Raw genomic sequence first — 20833 nt, 5'->3', positions numbered from 1 at the left:
CATTGCGTTGCTTTCTACACGACTTGGGTGAAAATCATTGCTCTTTCTTGCATTTGAAATCACTCTGCTGAAACTTTAGCTCTGTTGGACCAAAGTCCTAGTTTTAGACTTCAGCTCAGCCCAATTTATAGGATAGTATACTCTCAGGCAGCGCATCATATCCTTACTTGGAAGCTGGGGCGGGTGTGTCACATTTTCCCTGCCCACAACTTCCTTTGGAGGAAGCAGCGGAAGCACATTATGCCCCGAGGGTGTCACACTTTCCTTTCCCACCACTTCCTTCCAGGTACTGGAGGAAGCACATTATGGCCCCGGAGGCCGGAAGCGGCCGGTTCTCACAGCCCCGGGAACAGAGCTGCCATTTTTGTTTGGGCTGCTGAGTCAGGAAACTGACATTCTCCTGTTGTGCTTTTAAAAGTATTTGCTCTAACTTCATTTTTTTTTTTCCCTCTGACAGCTGAAGCAGAAAGGTGGATTAGCTTTCTTGATTCCAATTATCTTCCCTGTAGTATATTGCTGATACGCTACTGTGTCAGATAACTTATGTGAAGTAGAAGAAAATGTCACCTAGTAAATGTGACAGAGCTGGAGGGAGGGCTTGAAAGGTATTTCTTGTCACTGATGGGGCTCCAAGAACGTTTTTAAAGACAGGTAGAATTCTCTTGAAATATCTGAATTGGATTTTTTTTTTCCTGCCAAATTGGCTGAAAGATTACCATGCACATGTCAACTTTTGCTTTTAGAGAAGACCAACTGAGATCGTCGATGTCGTCCTCTACCTGATTTCCTTCTACATCTGGATATGAGAATGGAAGGTGTTCCTCACGACACCTGAGTTTTCCTCTGTTTGTTTGTTTGGTTCACATCATCAGACAGGAGGTCATATCTCAGAAAGACGGGGTTGTCACTGCCTTAAGGAGATATCTGGGACAACGGTTAATATCTGGTGACCACGTGTGTCTTTGTGTTTATGTTTTTGTGTCCTGAGGTGGTAAGAGGAGGCTGAAGCGCCTGTGTGCTCATTCAAAGCCTTTAAAAAAAATTAATGTTCATTTATTCCTGAGAGAGAGACAGAGAGAGAGAGACAGAGCATGAGCAGGGGAAGGGCAGAGAGAGAGGGAGACACAGAATCTGAAGCAGGCTCCAGGCTCTGCGCCATCAGCACAGGGCCCGATGAGGGGCTTGAACCCAGGAACCATGAGATCATAACCTGAGCCGAAGTCGGAGGCTCAACCCACTGAGCCCCCCAGGCGCCCCAAAGCCTTTTGATTACACAGAACTGCCTGCAGTTTCTGACTTTTGTTATTTGTGTCATGATAACTTATTATTAAATGTTTTAAATGTACAACTTTTCTTGTTTTCCCTGATGAATCACCTGTATCTTTTTACCACGTTGAGAGAATTTGAATCAGAGTTTAAATATAAAATGCTGCCCGTATTTTTGAGACAAGGACACCGGTCTGGAAACTTTGTAAGAGGAAGAAACCACGTCCAGAGGTCAGATTAAAGAGGAAAGCGGGTAATTACTTACATGGACGAGACAGAAAGGGGCTGCAGGGAGTTAAACTTGAGTTCTTTGCCTTATGGACTTTATCACCGTGTCGTAGTGTGATATCAGGATATCACGGTGACATAAAACCACTAAACAAAATTTTGTGGTTTAAGCCAGGGCTCTCTGCTAATTCTTCACAGAATGAAAAGCAAAGACAAGAAATGTTTCTGACCTGCCAGAGGGGATCGTGACTTCCACGAGGCAAGACTGCAGCTCGCTTGATTTGTTCACTGTTTTCCATCCAAAAACTTCTGAATCATTCTCAGCACCATAGTGAACATACTCCTTTTTCCTTTCGTGACAGATGTAGTCCTGCAAACATAAATAATCTCAGGCCCTCACTCTCATTTAGTTGATTACTAGCATTTCAATAAAAGCAAAACATTCTCGGTTGAGGCTCTTGACTTGAGTTCCTCTTAGTATGTAGTCGGTCTGTAACAATGACCTCTGGTCCCCAATGCTCTTCAGCTCAGTCCTTAAGCATCGCCAGAAAAAGAAAACCACCCTGATCATTCTCAAGATGTCTCGCCATGAGCAACAAGCCTCCTCAACCGAGTAAGCCATCAACACGGCCCTTACTGGAGCCCTGTAGAGACGGTCAATTTTATCACTTAGGGTAATAGCAGAAATGGGAGATGATGTGGGGTGAGTAGGAAGAAGAAAACAGAGCAGGAAACCAATGGTACTTCCTCTAACATCTGCAAGAGACCTGGGGAAAAAGTAGACAAGCAGGGAAAAGCAAGCTTGCAGAGCATCGAAGAAAGACTTGCCAATTCAAAGTAACTTTTTCTCTGTGTGTTAGCTGGCTGACATTTCCCCCTAAAAACACCCTTCTCTGTCCTTCACAGCACACCTCAGGCTCTGAGTAACCAGGTTTGATCCGCAAGATGAATTAAGAAAACCCTAGGGACACAGAGGGAAACAGACGGTTATCTACAGAGAGATAGATTACACCTCCAACTTGCAAATATGTGGCTCCTTTCTAGGTCAGCTCCTGTGCGAACAGGACTCGCCTGCTCCCTGATTTTTCCTTCAGGAAATGTGCTTCTGCTGAAAATGTGAAATGAGCAGGAATTTAGGAACAGGTGAGGGAGACAAGTATGTATTTATTAGAAATAATACTAGAAAAAAATACATGTATTCTTTGGTAAGAGGGACATGTGTATATTTTCCTGGGAACATTTACCAGGTTTCTGCCCAGGTTCAGAAAGGTCAACTAGTCCAAAACTTGATATGGCCCACATAATGTGAAATTTGACGCAACTAAATTTCACGGGATGTAGCCCAAGCACTAAGCACAACAGGTTCCGTTTATTTTCTGAAAGTGTCCTTATAAAATTAAGGCTTGCTTCTAACAAGCGAGAGTCAGTAGTCCTGCAATCTTGCTCTGCCTCTATCATTATTTTCTGTGTATTTACCAGCCAAACATACGCACAGCATGTTACGCATATGCGTGACGTGGTTGTGAGCAAACATGGCATCCGAGTTGCCAGAGGCCGTGTGTGGGAGGCGAGGCTGAAGGGAAGATGGTTTGTGAACTGAGTGCACAGCTCAAGTACCCAAGGGAGGCCAGAAACAACTCTCTCTACACTCAGGAAGACTGATTTTGGTTTTTGTCTTGAGGGCATGAAGAAAGAGGAAGCGTACACACATACAAAGAGTATAGACGCGACGCACCATTCTCCGCCACCTTGAATTGAAGGCGGGTGGTATCGCCAGGATGATGAGAAGTCCCGGGCATCTCTCCTTTGTCCTAGGTAACGCAGGAGTCTAGAAAAGGTAAATACCTGCCGGGCCAGAGACACAGCCCTTCCCTTCCCAACCAGCCTTTCAGAAGAGTGAGGATCATCCAAGGGGGCAGCCCGTGTGTCTGTGCAGCAAGACTCCTGCTTGCACCGAAAAGGAAATTTAGCTGAATATGTTTATCCTTCTGAGAAATACAGTCTGAAGAAAGCAGGCTTCAGCTCCTGAAAGACCTCGGTACATGTCAATGATTTAAAAAGTACACTCCCAATGCCACATCAAGGACCGTGCCTGCTAGAAACAGCTCATTTACAATCTGAGGAAAACGGTCAGAAATAAAATGTGGGAATGGAGCTTTAAAGACATCTTACCAGTTGATTCTTGATAGGATTGATGTTAAAAAGTTCTCGCGTTAATGATATTTATCACAATAGCACAATATGAAAGCATCAAGGTCACTTTCCAAATAGCATGTTGCTTTCCAGAAGTGTAAATATGACGGAGTGTCTAGAAACTGCCTAACAGTGGTGTTATCATAAATTCTGATGATAAATGACTTTCAGGCAGTCCTAAACATCCCACAATGGGCTCTAATAATACTGAGGGAAAATTTTATGATGAATACAAATCACCCCTAAAACCCATAATACATCAAGCTGAGTAATATCACAATGAGAGGGGAAAGAAAATGAAACTTTAAATAGGCATATGCTTTTATGTACTTTGATTGGATTTGTATTCATTCTACCCACTCCCTCAATCCAACAATAAATATTATGGTGGAAAATAAGAAAATATCGTAAACCTCTCTCTGAAAATTTGATTTGGAAACCAAACAACAAATATAACATCGCTATTGTCAGATATTTATTTACATTTTAATTTTTACTTACTAAGTCTGGTATAACGATAGGGCTTTAACACATGCTCCCTTCTGAAAGGACATTTCTGTCGATTCTCCTTTAAACCTTATAATAATAAGGGGTAGGAAATTTGGTTCCTTGCAAATTGCACATTAGCCTTATCAACTACCCGTGATGCACATGAATTAATTCGGGGGCTGCTCTTCTGTTTAATGTTTCCATGTAGAAAACAAACCCCAAACTTAGAGGTGTTTCATTCTGCTCGAGACTTTGTGGATCAGAAGCACGGGAGGGGCTGGGCTGGGCAGGTCTCACTGGAGATCCCTGAAGCAGGTTTGGTCCGGATGCCCAATGGGGCTTTGGTCATCGGGGGGCTCTGCTAAGCGAGGTGTGCCAGTGGGTCACTCTAGTGGCTGCACTGGACACTGGCTGTCGGTTGGGTGTTAGTGGGGGTTCTCTCACTGGATCCCCCAAAAGATGCCTCTCCACCATGGTTATCTGAGTGTAGCAGGACCGTTTCTGTGAAGTCTGACTTCCCTCAACAAGAGTCTGAAAATAGGGCAGAAGGCACAGACTTTTCTGATCTAATTTGGGAGATCACATGGCACTTCTCCATTCATTAACGCAGTCCCAAACTCTCTTCCGGGTCAGGAGTATCAAATAATTTGAGCCTTTTATTATAAACCAGTATAGTCCCCAAAGTCACCCTTCCCCTCCAATTTCATTTGAGCCAAATATATCTCACATAAGTTTATGATAAATTTTCTAATAAAACTAAAAAAAAAAGTCATTAAACCAATCCATGTCTTTGCAGGTAAGATATGTTCTAGGTGGTTCCATTGAGTAATTTTAAGATAAGGCACCTGCTTAATTTGCTTTTTACGTTCCAAATAAAACAATTTTGATTAAGCAAATGCCATTCCAAATCGGTCAAGTCCACAGAGAGTAACTATAGGAGAAAGTGATAATTCCAAAAAGAAAACAGGCTCACAGCGCTGGCTCTTAGTAACTTCTGTTGCTCAGTATGTCAGCTCAGTGCTTTTCTGTGGCTTACAAAATAGTTAGTTTTTTTTAAATAATGACAGTTCAGGGGCGTGTGGGTGGCTCAGTCGGTTGAGTGTCCGACTTTGACTCAGGTCGTGATCTTGTGGTTCGTGGGTTCCAGCCCCGCGTCGGGCTCTGTGCTGACAGCTGGGAGCCTGGAGCCTGCTTCAGATTCTGTGTCTCCCTATCTCTCTGCCCCTCCCCAGCTCACACTCTGTCTCTCTCTCTCAAAAATAAATAAATAAACATTTAAAAAAAATAAAATAACTGTTCAGTTCTTCTAGAAAGAAAATAGCTCACCTGTATGCACTTAAAGCATTCCCTTAACTAACGTTACTACGCAGGGAATTATAAGACTGCCTGTCTCTGTATCCCCCGGAGCTGATTCAACATCTTCCAGACAATGGCACGCACACACAATGGGCCACTCCATGTATTAATTATTTCTTAATTTCAGCCATGCTGCTTAGAAATGATAAATGGGAAAAGCCAGTGCAATGAAATATAAGATTTATAACTTGGTCCTATGCATTCATTTATATTTATGTTCCTTGTCAAAGTTTCTGCAACGTTTCCTCAGATTTTGAGGCTTTTGAGCCTCACGACATCATTATAAGGTAGAGAGGAGGAGTGTTTCCATTCACACTTTGATGATAATTCTGTTAAGATTCATAAAGGCCAAATGACTTGCCCGCGAAGCCCCTAAACGTTGGCGAAGGGAGCTCAAGATTGGGGTCTGATTCATCCAGTTCTCTTTCCATCAAACTACTCCCAGAAGAGGACAAACCAGACATTGCGAAAGGGAGATTTTGCAGGTTTGCTTACGTGGCTAGTGTAGGTCTGAGCTGTTTCAAGAGCCCAGGTTATATGGAGAACCAAAGGTGTTGCAGGACAGAAAATGTGTGGTCAAGGAAAAATGGGGGAAACAAAACAAAACACACATCAGCCCAAGAACCGAAGAATATTCAAGTAACTGCTGATATACCTTCAAGTCTCCCATTAAGCCTTCTCGGTGTCACACACAAGGACCGGGCCTCTCCTGTTTTTCCACTTTTCCTCTCAAACTGTCTGCATCTAATTAGTAACTTCTCTCCATTCTTCTTGAGTTTAGAAGATGATTTTCCCCATTAACACAGGCTTTGAGGAAGAAATGGAATAGCCTACAAGATACGATCGCAAATATGTGAAAGTATGCTAGTCAAGGAAAATATGTAAAAATAGACACAGTTGTGGTAGTTAGGGCTCTTGGGAGATACGTTGTTGTTTTTAATGTTATTTCACATATTGTATTTTCAATTTAAAAATAAACCCCATCCACTCCTCAGAGTCAAGCATCAAGGAAAACGAAGACACGGAGAACCTGGGGAGCATGAAGGTATGTATACACGACCTGTTTCCTAAATGGCGCTTGGAGAGTTTTGCTCTGGCTTGTATTTTTGGTGACCTTTTACAAGCAGGTGGTGGAAAAGTAGATTACACGTGGCTCCAACATTGATTCTATTCAAGGGAGTATAAGTTTGAGTCCCTAAACCCCTTTGTGCTAAGAAATCTTATTTACTGGAAGACAAATTAAGTTAGTCTGAGCCCCATTCTGACAGCCTGGAGGTGAATTCTATTCCGGTCGCTACTGGTGTCTTTCTTTTCCAAAGTCCTCAGAGTACCTGGGGTATATGCAGACTCATGCTGAGCAGCTGGGGATGCTCTTGTCACCAATGCTCTGGATGCCTCAAGTGTGTTCATGTTCCAGACCCACGTGATCGCCCAAGGGTCAGCTTTGCTGCTGGTGGGTCATCCATGGTGTCTGACAAGGCTTCGGCCCCTGTGACGAGAGTCCAGTCTCTTCAAGCTCACCCTGGGGCTGTTTCGTTTCAGAGCACCTGGCCTCCCTGCCCTGGTATAGAACCCCCAAGGGGCTCGGGGTTCCCGACATCAAAGTCCAGGAAGAAGTACAGGCTGCAAACCGCCCCTACTCTCTTCTCCACACTCATTCCTTGGGGCCCAGGGCAGGGGTGCACAAAGGCCTGGCCACCTGCTTAGAAATGGTAGGGATCTATATATCAACATATATAGACCCATAGATCAATATAAGTCAGATTGTTATACCAATATAACGTTCAGATCTATATATCGATAAATTATCCAGAACAACTTTCATTTCCTGGCCCTCCTGAGAAGCAGGTATGAGGCCCCCAAGAAAGCAAGATCTGACTGTTTCTTTCCTCTAATCCCCTTTCTTAGTTTGCACAGTTTTAAAATGGAAATTACTAGTTTTTTTTAAGAGGATTAAGCCTCATTCAACCTCCCAGTGTGAATTATTCCGGGTAGATGAATGCCCTGATTGCTTATTAGAGAGATTCAGTTCCGGGATTGTCTCTCCACGCAGACTGTCGTGGCCGTATCTTTCCTGTAAGAGGGAGTCCTGCACAATTTCTGTCTTCCTCTGATCTTTCAACTCCTGACTCTCATTAGTTTGCGGGCATACTGGCATGCAGAGAATATAGATAAATATCTTCTGGAGTCAGTGTTTTGGTCATAGCGGTAAAGATTCAATGTCTGAGCACATACTGTATGATTCCAATAGGAAGATTATAATGCCCTAGCAAACATTTTTGTTCCTCAGCTTATTTTCTTTAGGAATCTCTGCAAAAGTGTACATCGCAGTGCACTACTGCCTTACCCACCGGCTCAATCCTTTTTCCTTTTTAAATGTTTGTTTATTTGAGAGACAGAGAGAGAGCAGGGGAAGGAAAGAGAGAGAGGGAGACACGGAATCCGAAGCAGGCTCCAGGCTCTGGGCTGTCAGCACAGAGCCCAATGCGGGGCTCAAATTCACCAACTGTGAGATTGTGACCTGAACCGAAGTCGGACACGTAAATGACTGAGCCCCCCAGGGTCCCCCCAGCTCAATCCTTTTAAATGGTCCCTAATTCTGAATGCCACAGCATGTTCAGCACGAAGCACAGAGGACAGCCGACGCTTAATATTTATGGAAGACAATGAAGGAAGGAACAAATCTGAAGGCCATTTCTAAAAGTCACATTTCTAAGCCGCCAAGGTCTCACGAAATCAGTACTGTGTAAGTAGAATAGGGGAGTTGAACAATCAAAACTGAATGCTGATAGGAGTGATGTTAGCAGCTTGGCATGAATTGCGAGCTATTTGATAGTAGTGAGTGTGGACTCTGGAACCACACTAGCTGCTTTCAAGTCTTGTTTCTGCCCCTTCGCTTGGGAAAGCTATGTAACCGCTACAGACTTCAGCTTCCTCATCTGGAAAATGGGGATAATAAGACCTCTACTTGCTAGGGGTATTAAGAGAATGACACATTTTAAAAACACGTAGAATGGTCCCGTGTACAGTTAAGCGCAACGTGAGGGTTAGCGATCATCATCTTTGGTCAAATAAGACCGCTTTTAATGTTCGAAGGTAGTGAAAGACACATACGTTTTGAAATCCCTATACATAGCCTGTGTTTACATGTAACGTTTTCAGTATCTAGATGTAGACTTTGTCCAAGTTAAGTTTGGAAGAAAAAGTGGAAAGAAACAGAAGTTTTAAAAGCAGCTCCAGACTCATGCATGACTTCGAGTGAATCAGGACAGTGGAGTCATTTGTAAGGTCTTAATCACTGTCGCTCAAGATGGTAGCAAAGGATCTCGGGATATAATTATGTCACCTGCCTACATTTAAGTTGACGCGACGAAATAGTAAGACAGCAAGCAGGTAGCTATTAACCCTTCTTGCCCAGGGAGGTAAGCATCTGATAATGAGTGGCAGGAAAGTATTTTAGAGAATTTCTTTTCCCTAAGGATATCCAGTCTCTCAGGCAACAAACAGCCTGGAAGAGAATTCCTCCTAAGACAAAGTCATGCCTAAAACCCCTTCTCATTCCAGGAGCAGGAGAGTCACAGAGGTCCTTCTTAGAAAGCATCACAGCAAATGCTGTGGAAAAGGGAATCGGAGCCTGTGTTTTAACATTAGAAGAAAAAAATGGGAAAACAAGGACTTTGTCCTGAATGAACACAGCAAAGACAAATTCGGGATATCGGGTTTTTTGGGGTTTTTTAGTTGAAACAGAAAACATTTAATGGAACTAATGAACCAAAACTAATGGCATTTTGAAGTCCTACTTGTTAAGGTTGGTGGTGTTTTGTCATCAATATACAAATTAAAAAAAAATGCTCCCCGATACACAAGTACAGGCTGTGTCTATACAGTATTGCTGATCAAGTTTTACAAGTGGATCTTGAGTTAGAAACTAAACAAAGGACCCACGTCTTGAAATCGCCGACTCTTCAATCACCTTCAGTTCCCCAGGAGGATCTACTCTAATATTTTTCATTTCATTTTTATCCCAATCACAAAATTTACAATGAAAATAAAGGAGAACAAAATGCATGAAACAAGATGTTGGGAAACCATTTCTTCTGTCCTCAGCACTACCTCTGAAACTTCTTGCCTCCCCAGCGGCTTCAAGGATAGATGACATTTTCCATGCATGTGCCTCATCCTTCTTTATTTTTCTTACCACAAGAGCCACACTAGTCTCTACCCCTCATGACTGGTCAACCACACGACTGGATTATTGCAATTGCTGCTATTGTGTTCCTACTTCAATCTATACGGTACTCTCCTCACAAACTCACATTCATGGGACACATCTCTGCTGAAACTCTTTGGTAGATTTCTACAGAGTTAGATCCACTTCCTTAAATGATTGGATCTCACGCCAATACCTCAGGTTCACATTCAAGATCCTACACCAACTGGCCCTTCAATATACAATCTCTCATTGTCTTCAAATTATAGGCTCCATCTAGTCACGTGGGTTTCCTTCCAGCCCTCTGCCTACGTGCCAACCAAAGCCCCATCTCTGGGCCTTTGCTTCAGTGGTCTCCTTGCCTAGAACAAATACTTTACGAAGCCAGAGCGTACATATCTTTAGGTCTCTATGCATCTTAACTGCTCTGTGAAGACTATGTGGAAAATTCTAGCCCATAGAAGTGCTCCTTTTTCTGAATTCCAACAATATTTCTGGTAACAGATTATGGTAATATTAAATCACACTTTACATTGGTTTCTATTGGGCTCTTTAAAATAAAATATCCTATATACTGTGAAATATGAGTAACCCCTCCCAGGCTGTATCTATACAGTGAAAGTGAAAGGTGATGGGGTCAAGTATCCAACGCACCAATATGTCCCCACAGCCAGTCCAGACCTTTCAGAACAAACCATCCGAGAGGATTAGAGGAGAGGCCTGAGGACAAAGGAGAAGCAAAGCAAAAAACATGCCCTCACGTCTACCTTCCTGCACTTAACCAAATCCTGGCAGGGGAGATCCTCGTGGGTGTTGTTTTACAGTAATTTTGTCTCTCAGAGGTCTTCTGCCATTTCCTCCTTCCTGTCTCCATTTTTCAAGCATCATCCATGCTTATCAAGGTATTTTTACTTTGATACTAGTCAAAATAGTTCAGTGATAAAAATCAAGCTTTCTATTTGTTAGGGTCTGTGATCTCAAACTGAAGAACAGCTGAATAGTTTTTGATCACAGAAATTTTGATATTTATCTCAGAATGACACGGCAGGCTTTTTTTTTTTTAATCTGAGATTGATTGAGAATCAGGCAGAAGCACATGCAATAATTTCTCGGGGTTGGGGAAACAGGATAGTGAGGGGGAGCTCCACATGACAAAGAAGAAAACAAAAGTTTTGGTATAACTTATCTTGTAGCAATTGCTTCAGCATTAGTTAAGGAAGGGAATTCGGAAATAGAAAATATTTTATTTATTTATAAATAAATATTTATTTATTTATAAATAAAATAAAGGAGGCGGGCCTGGGTGGCTCAGTCAGTTAAGCGTCCAACTTCGGCCCAGGTCATGATCTCACAGTTCGTAAGTTCAAGCCCCACATTGAGCTCTCCGCTTCAGCACAGAGTCTGATTTGGATCCTCTGTTTCTCACTGTCTCAAAATAAATCAGCTTAGAAAGAAAGACAGAGAGAGAGAGAGAGAAGGAACTGTAGGAATACAAATGGCTAGAACTGTATTAATTGCGATTAAATCTGGAGAATGTGATTTCCTGTCCTGATGGGAATGTATCAGACAGAATACCACAGAGAAGACAGGGGAGACATTTATCATCTGACAAAGGATTTTAGTGGCACAGAGGAAAAACCTCTGTCACCGGAGAGGCTGATGGTGCGTTTTGGTCAGTGGATTGAAGAATTAAACCCAAACTTTCTGATGGTGTTTCAAGACGACATTTAATAAATGCAACCAAAAGTTTTAACACATGTATGGCAGGAACAGTCAGGGAATCCATGTGGTTGCTGTATTAATTTTTTTTAAGTTTATTTATTTTTGAGAGAGAGAGTGTATGTGAGGGGAAGGAGCAGAGAGAGACGGGGATAGATGATCTGAAGCAGGCTTTACGCTGACAGCAGAGAACCCCACGTGGGGCTCAAACCCACAAACTATGAGATCATGACCTGAGTCGAAGTAGAACGCTTAACCAACTGAACCATCCAGGTGCCCCTGCTTGTTATATTAATTAAGGAGAGTTGAAGTTCACCCTAAATAAACTAACTTTAGCTCCCCATAAAATCCATTAAATAGCAGGATATAATTTTTGAATTAAACATTCTGGAAAGCCAACTCTTAAGAAAGGGTAAGATTTAGATCCAGGGGCTCAGCTAAGAGTAATAATGGTATTTTGTGGAGTATTTAAGGAGAATCGGAAGGAGTCGAGTGTTTCTCATACACTTAGTCCATTGAACTGCAGGAGGAAACAGAAAGGCCAAGTTCATTAGGTGAATTCTTCAAAACAAACGTTAAGAGATGAATCACTGGGTTCTGCTCCTGAAACCAAGACCACACTGTATGTTAACTAACTTGGATTTAAATACTAAATAAATAAACAAACCCCAAAACACTGAAGGATGACTAGCATGCAGGGCAGCAAGGGAAAGCCTGCATATAATTTGAAAGTCAGATGTGTGGAAGATGAAATGGGACTGAGGGAAAGCAGGTGACAAATCTATAGGAGAGACACAAAAAGATGGGTCGAGGAGCAGCCTTGCCCCGAGAAAGCGGAAGCCATGCGGTACTGAAGCCTTAGTATGTAAAGTATGTGCGTTGTATTGGTCCGCCAGATACCCTTAAAAATCCGCAATGGAACATATTTCAGAAATCTGACAAGGATAAATTAATCTAAGCTCAAAGTACGAGTAGTGAGAGGGAGGGATGCAAACTTAAAACCATGGTAATTGTTTGTAATGGAAGACTTTATCTATATTACGTTAGTGAAAGCTCTCCTTTGGGCAAGAATTATTTAGGGAAGGATAAATGGCCATAGACTTGAACCTGGGCAGCGAACAGAAATCCTTGCTGGAAGTATCTGTGGATGAAGCCACAGTATAATAGGAATCAATGTCCTCTTGGAGAGTGAAGGCTTTTAAAAAAATCTATCACTTGGTGACTCAACGTTAGAAACAAACTATGATAAAATGCAGGTACTGTAAAGCAGAGTCAGTAATCAGCAGGAAATCTGTATACTGTTTGAAAACACCCTAGGGCCAACCCAGAAGTGTATGGCATGAATCGAAGAGAAAGATCATGTATTTCCTCACGGCTACCATCTTTCACGTACATCTTCCTCCTTCCTACCTGTTCCCCCGTTGGGCTCATTTCTCCCCCACCAATCACCGCCCCCTCTTCCCCAACCTCCCACACCTAGAAACTCACAGACAGCATAGACATCTGGCAAATAGTAGGCTAGTGTTGTCAAAAACACATCTTTTTCGAATGAGAACCCCAAACGCGTATATTGTGGCAGGTTAGTGACAAACTAGAAATCTAGAAGGCCAATAATAATTCAAGGTATATTAATATTATTGCAAGCTCTGAGGCAGAACATCTTGGAGTCCTTTTTTATTCTTTTCTCCTCCAGTCCCTCCATGTCCCTTTTCACCCTAATTTTCCCAAATAGAGACCATAGTAACTACAACTTCTGGAGTACTGCCTATAAACCTTAATGAATATACTGTCTCTAATGCTGCAAACCACAAGTAAGGTAGACAGTACAGCCCTCATTACTAAGGCTGAAAGATTGTCTGTGATGCACCTGAGGCCACGTCGGTAGCAAGTGCTGAGAGTCGTCTTAACCTGTTTTCTTTTTTCATTTTCTCCCCCAAGATGGCCTCATCACCACCTACTCTTATTCCGGGAGCTTCAAGTCTTTTAGACTCATCTCCTTTCAACTCATCTTTTGCAGGCAATTCCAAGACAGTTTTCCCAAGCAAAGCTTTTATATCAGCAATCTATTGAGAAATCTGTTTTATCTGTATTTTCAGGACAACACAGTGGATGGGAAGAGGTCCAACGGAAAGCAATTAAGGAAATTAAGACAAAGGAGGGACAAGGGTATAATAACAGACTAGGTGAATCAGGACTATGAGAAGTCAAAGCCGAGACCAGCTATGGCAGATGCCAAGGATACAAGAAGGCCAAGGGAGGAAACTCAGATAGAAGCAGCAAGTCGAAAAAATCCATGATGCTGAAAGAACTAATGAGTGGGAGAACTTGGAAAGGTCTAGAAGAAAGAGCCATTTCACAGGATGAATAATGGACTTCTGGAATATTCTACATTGTGAGATGCTAAGTATAAAAAGCATCAGTGACTTGAAGATGGCTTTGGATAAATCTACAGAAAACAGCCTGTAAAAGATCATTAAAGGAAGCTTCTGATATTTGCAGGACACTTTAATTTTTTGAGGTTCTCACTGATGCCAGTTACTCTTCCTTTTTAAAATTTTCTTTAATGTTTTTATTTATTTTTGAGAGAGAGACAGAGCGGGAGCAGGGGAGGGGCAGAGAGAGAGGGAGACACAGACGCTGAAGCAGGCTCCAGGCTGTGAGCCATCAGCACAGAGCCCAATGTAGGGCGTGGACTTGTGAACCATGAGATCATGACCTGAGCTGAAGTCGGTCCCTTAACCGACTGAGCCACCCAGGCGTTCCTTATGCTTATTTTTTTTAAAGAATACTCTGTGGTTATGGTTAGAGCCAGAATCGTAGACGGAATGGTTAGGCCTCTCACTCCATCAGGAAAGGCCATGTAGCCTGATTCCATCCGATTCCCCGCTCACTAACTGGGTCCATTCCACATTCTTCCTAAACTTGAAGGTCAAAATCTGCAAAATGGGGGAAATGACACTTCCTACTGTAGACCATGATTGTGAAAATGCAAAAGATATCTACAAGATATCACCATGCCCAGAACATGATAAGTCTGAACAATGGTTGGAAATCTATGACCCTTCCCTCTAATGCTGAAATAAGGAAGAAAACAAGAAAGAAAGAAAGAAAGAAAGAAAGAAAGAAAGAAAGAAAGAAAGAAAGAAAGAAAGAAAGAAAGAAAGAAAGAAAAGGAAAGAAGGAAGGAAGAAAGAAAGAAGAGAGAAAGGAAGAAAGAAAGGAAGAAAGAAAGGGCGGAACAAGAAATATGGAGGGGGGGAAAAAAGGGATTTTTTAAAAATAGAAATAAGCCGGGATATTTCGAATAGGAAACCTATAGGAAAAGCCAAATAAATGGAGCATCAAAATTGCTCAGTTAACGTGAAAAGCGGATGTGAAAAATTGTAGTAGAAATGACTGAAACAGAGTAACCAAATAATCCAACAAGTGAACGAATCATTAGGTAACCATCAGCAAGGAAAAAAAGACAACACAGTACAAAATCATGTGCAGATGTAACTTCTTCCCCAAGTGGCACCAGGCACCGTCACAGACGAGAGTGTGGTGAGCTCAGATGTACTCAGCTCAGAGGCTGCGGTCCGGAAGGAAGAGAGAAAGCCCGGGACAGCAGTTCAATGTCTAGGTGGTCCAAGCAGGGACACACGATTGGACTTGTGTCACATCACTTGCCTAATTCATAAGGGTTTGATGTACCGATGGCCTAAATAATTCAGTGGAAACATAATTCTAAACAGAAGTGTGAAAATAATGATGATAAATAAGAGAAAAGAAGATATTATCAAGTCGGTTAAACCTCACGCCTGACCTTTTGCTATTGGTCCAAAAGCACCCAGAGCGTTAATTTAGTAAATTTCCCTGGAAACTTTAACTGCTTCCTGGTCAATAAGGCTGTCAAGTGGGTCCCTACGGCAGCTCAGAAAGACAACTGTGGAAAACCAGTAAAGCTTGAGACGTGTATTCGCAGCCATCTCCTTTGCCTGCCTGCAATTCCCCTTCATGACATCGATCTCTTGATATACTCTTAAAAATCATTATCTTCTTCTGACCCGGAGGGGTCCTCTCCTCTTTCTCACTCTGAGCAACAGCCACTCTTTGGTGTTCTATCAGACAACTTGATAACGGCTCAGAACTCCAGTCTGTGTGAAGGGAGAAAAACACTTTCTCCCCCGCAAATGCCCATCTTAAGGTCCACACAGTAAAGTGTTCAAATGCTATTCTGTGGATAGTTTAATCAACGATGCTAGAGGCTGGAATGCTCCACTCAGAAGCGGGAAACGTGGATTTTTGACATCAGCTCTCTTAGTGCCATTAGTCATTGGAGACGCTTGGCCTTTTAGGTTTTTTTTTCGTCTTTTTTTTTTTTTTTAATTTTTTTTTTCAACGTTTATTTATTTTTGGGACAGAGAGAGACAGAGCATGGACGGGGGAGGGGCAGAGAGAGAGGGAGACACAGAATCGGAAACAGGCTCCAGGCTCCGAGCCATCAGCCCAGAGCCCGACGCGGGGCTCGAACTCAGGGACCGCGAGATCGTGACCTGGCTGAAGTCGGACGCTTAACCGACTGCGCCACCCAGGCGCCCCTCGTCTTTTTTTTTTTTAAGGAAGGAATGAAAGCGTGTGCTCAGATGTGAGAGGGTTACCATAAAAAACGATAGGTCATCTTTAAAAGTGTTCAACATTTTTCATAGGAAAAGATGTCGTAAACAGAAAACTTTATTTTTTATAATACTGTTAAGCTTTGCTTTATGATCCAATCTTTATTAGGAGGTTCTGTCACTTACAGAGAGTTATGTAATTTGTATCATAGGCTTAATTCTTTGTGCACATGATACCAGAGTACCCTACCCACTGAAATTCAAACTCCAGCAAAGTGCTATGAATAAGAAGGAATTTCATAAACTTGATTTATTAATTATTTATTTATTATATTAATAAATATGATTTTATTTGCTTATTAGCAAATAAAAACCACTGTGGATTCTTTCCCAGGAACAAGATCATGTAGTAACAAATCGTTTAAAAAAATTTTTTTTAGTGTTTATTTATTTTTGAAAGAGAGACAGAGAGACAGAGTGCTAGAAAGAGACACAGAGTCCAAAGCAGGTTCCAGGCTCTGAGCTGTAAGCACAGACCCCGATGCAGAGCTCAAACTCACCAACTGTGAGATCGTGACCTGAGCCGAAGTCGGACGCTTACCCGACTGAGCCACCTAAGTGCCCAGTAATCAGTCGTCTTAAAAACCAAAGGGAAGAGTAGAATAAGCCCTCAGTGAATCAAATGGCTTTAAGATGAAGTATTGTGATGAACTAGGAAGAAATTTATCCATTATTGGTTCCTTATTTAAAGTATACTAGTACTTTTCTGGTTGGGTACAGTATAGAAAGCAGTATGTAATCATCTTTTACCACAAGAGACCAACCTTTCGAGTATCACCCCCATTATGTAACTACAAGAGAAAGAATTAGATCAATACTTATGCCAAGAGAGCCCCTTGATTTTTTTAAAGAAAAAAAAAAACGGAAAACGCCGTAAGCCTTTTATTTTGACATTCGTCTGTTACCGAAAAGCAATAAATACGGTAAAAAAAAAAAAAAATTTACCATTTAATTACACAAGCTAGGTGATAGTCTATCAATGTTTTATTTATTTTATTTTTATTTTAGAGAGAGAGAGCTTGAGAGTGGGAAAGAGGGGCAGAGGGGGAGAGAGAGAGAATCCTAACCAGATGCCACGCTCAGAGCAGAGCCCAATGCGGGGCCTGATCCCATGACCCTGGGTTCACGACCTGAGCCCAAATCAAGAGTCCTACCCTCAAGGCTGAACCACCCGGGCGCCCCAATGCTTTATCTTTATCACTTTCTTCATCTAAAGCCTGAAAATTGTCCTCACAGAATATGAGATCTGAATGAGTTGGGAGAGTGATAGGTACATGTTCTCAGCCCAACAAAGAACTTGGGAAGAGTCAAAATAAGGAAACAAGGAAGAAGGGACCCAGGTTTGAAAGCAGGCTCAAAGACCAGCCTCAAGTTTCTCAACCCTGCTGACAGTCGAAACCCCTGGGAGGCTTTCAAAGCATGAGGAGCCCCGGGCCCGGGTCTCAACGGTTCCGATTTAATTGGTCTGGCTTGCGGCTGGAGCATAGGTATTTTTAAAAGGCTCTCCACCTTGTTTCAATGTATAGCCAGGGCTGGGAGTCCCCTGTAATAGGCCAGCGCGTCGCATGCGGTGCCTGGGCCCTGGGGGCTCTTGAGACATTTTCACACAGTCCATGAAGTCATAACACTTGTCATAATAATACTAAGGCACCATTTGCCTTTTTCTCCGTGTTGACATTCACAGTGACGGTGTAAAAGCAGCAACGAGCAACGAGCTAGCGTGTTGGCATGGATCAAGACAGTGGCACTGAACCATATTAAGTGCCATCATATTTTTTAGCATCAGACATCGTGCTTAAAAAAAAATACCAGCTTCTCTTAAGAATGACCTTGATGATGGGGCGCCTGGGTGTCGCAGTCGGTTAAGCGTCCAACTTCAGCCAGGTCACCATCTCGCGGTCCGTGGGTTCGAGCCCCGCGTCGGGCTCTGGGCTGATGGCTCGGAGCCTGGAGCCTGTTTCCGATTCTGTGTCTCCCTCTCTCTCTGCCCCTCCCCCGTTCATGCTCTGTCTCTCTCTGTCCCAAAAATAAATAAACGTTGAAAAAAAAAAAAAAAAAAGAATGACCTTGATGAAGGAAAAATAGTATTAATTTCATTAACTGTCAAACCTTGACTGTCTTCTTGATACTCTGTGTGACAAAATGGGAATTCTGTATCTAAAGTATGTCTGCTGTAAACTAAAGTATAATGTTGTCTTGAGGAAAACCCTCGTGTGACTGAGTGGTGAGCTAAATGTAGCCAACACTTGCGCAAAACAACAATTTCATTTGAAACAAGGGCTAACAGGCAAACTCTGGTTAGAAGGATTTAGGTATCTGGTAGGCAAGTTATGGGATGAAGTAATAAGCCTGATGCTTCAAAGGAAAATAACTGTCAGTATGTATCGTTCATGATGGACTCTGAGTTTTCACGTGAAAATTAAATTTTGGAATACTTACATTCACAACTGTGGGACATAACAGCTCCCCACTACTTAACGACTTCTGTGATGAGATCAGTATTTATAATAACATACCTCTTGATACTATATGATGAAATCATCACCATTTGTAAGAGTTGCATAAATCAGTTACACGGTGTTTTCCAAACGAGCAGTGCATGAGGGCACGATACTATGTGTGTGTAAGAGACTCATTCACGTATAAGATAAACCAATGGATTTCCACATAACAGAGTGAAGGAAGTTCACCGATAGGATGTTGCATACCCTATCATGAAATACCAAAAGAAGTTCAGTTTTGGGGCACCTGGGTGGTTCAGCCGGTTAAGCGACTGACTTCGGCTCAGGTCATGATCCCACAGTTTGTGAGTTCGAGCCCCACATCAGGCTCTGTGCTGAGAGCTCAGAGCCTGGAGCCTGCTTGAGATTCTGTGTCTCCCTCTCTCTCACTCCCACTCATGCACATACACACACACTCTCTCTCTCTCTCTCTCAAAAATAAATATGCTGGGGGCGCCTGGGTGGCGCAGTCGGTTAAGCGTCCGACTTCAGCCAGGTCACGATCTCGCGGTCCGGGAGTTCGAGCCCCGCGTCAGGCTCTGGGCTGATGGCTCAGAGCCTGGAGCCTGTTTCCGATTCTGTGTTTCCCTCTCTCTCTGCCCCTCCCCCGTTCATGCTCTGTCTCTCTCTGTCCCAAAAATAAATAAACGTTGAAAAAATAAAAAATAAAAAAAAAAATAAATATGCTGAACTTCAAGAAATTACCACTTGTCAAGATTTGAGGTCCTATCAAAGAAGAAAATCCAACATTTTCTGAAAAGGCAATTAAAATACCCTTCTCTTTTGCAGTGGCATAGCTGTATGAGGCCAAGTTTTCTTTTAAGACTTCAATTAAAAGAACATACTGCAACACGGAATGGAGAAACAAAAATGAGAATCCAGGCCTCTTCCTTTAAGCCACGCATTAAAGAGATTTGCACAAATGCAAAGCAATATCCCTCTTCTCACTAACCTTGTCTGGCAAAATACAGTTATTTTTCACACAAAAAAAATTATGTTGACAGACAATGAGTTTGCTATGTTTTAATTAAGAAATAGATTTTTATAATGTCTCCATCTTAGTTTCCAAGATGGTAAAGATTAATGGACAGTAACACACACTCAACATTGTGGCTCTCAGTGATTTTTAGGAGCGTGCAGGGGTCCCAAGACCACAACATTTGAGAAGCTGCCGCCCCAAACCAGGGACACAGGTAACAGAACCTTGTCAGAGGAATGCCGTCACGCAGCTATGGCTAAACAGAAGGACACTGAGGGAGCAGAGATGGAATCTGATACAAAAGCCCAAGGGGAGCCAGGAAACTGGAGGAACCACGTGACATAGCTGAGGGGAACAGACACACAGAGAGATGGCTGTCACATGGAGAAAAGGACAGTGGTCCAGGCGTGATAAGGCTGAGACCTGATGCAGAGAAGTGATTCTGACCTGTGGAAAGAGACACGAATACTTTGATAGCCCCAGAGGAAATTATACTGATTTTTAAAAATGTTTTTATTTATTTTTGAGAAAGAGAGAGAGAGAGAGAGTGTGTGAGCAGGGGAGGGGCAGAGACAGAGAGACAGAATCTGAAGCAGGCTGTAGGCTCCAGGCTCTGAGCTGTCAGCACAGAGCCCGATGTGGGGCTCGAACTCACGAGCCATGAGATCATGACCTGAGCCGAAATCAGACACTTAACTGACTGAGCCACCCAGGAGCCCCGAAATTATTCTGATTTTTAAGGCAAGGAGTGAGCAATTGACTCTAAGAGGTTGTCTTTGGAGGAGAGCCATGAATACACAGGTGCCCCACGGTGTCTACGGGGCAGGAAGGGAGCTAGCCGTGAGGAGGGGCCAGTAAGAAACTGAACTCTGCTTTGCTCTGGTAAGGTTGTTTCTTGACCCAAAATTCTTCCTGATAATTTAGCCGATTATCCTATTTTTAGTAGTTTACACCCTGTATGAGGATCTCTGAATACATCCATTTAGTTCTGTTTATCATCTGGGTCATGAATGTGTCCTACAACATACATTTCCAGGTTTGACGTTGGGAAGAATGAGAGAGAGAGAGAGAGAGAGTTTCACTGGGATCTCTCAAGTAGAGAGAGAGGCCACAAAGGAAGGGCTCTCTCCTCTTATTTTCTTTCTAAAGCTTATTTATATTGGGAGAGAAAGAGAGCACAAGCAGAGGAGGGGAAGAGAGAGAGAGGGAGGGAGAGAGAATCCCAAGCAGCCTCCAC

At 42.6% G+C, this 20833-nt stretch overlaps 1 long non-coding RNA gene across 1 annotated transcript; it reads left to right on the top strand.

Moving 5' to 3' along the window:
• Positions 1-317: 317 nt before the first annotated feature.
• Positions 318-1961, top strand: LOC111560022. Its single transcript, XR_002741466.2, has 3 exons — positions 318-470; positions 744-935; positions 1693-1961. It is a non-coding gene; the product is annotated as an uncharacterized LOC111560022 (long non-coding RNA).
• Positions 1962-20833: the final 18872 nt, after the last annotated feature.

This window comes from Felis catus, chromosome B1 (assembly GCF_018350175.1).
Source record: "Felis catus isolate Fca126 chromosome B1, F.catus_Fca126_mat1.0, whole genome shotgun sequence".
Lineage (NCBI taxonomy): Eukaryota > Metazoa > Chordata > Mammalia > Carnivora > Felidae > Felis > Felis catus.
Note: the sequence above shows the minus strand (reverse complement) of the source record. Positions and strands in the feature narration are given on the sequence as shown.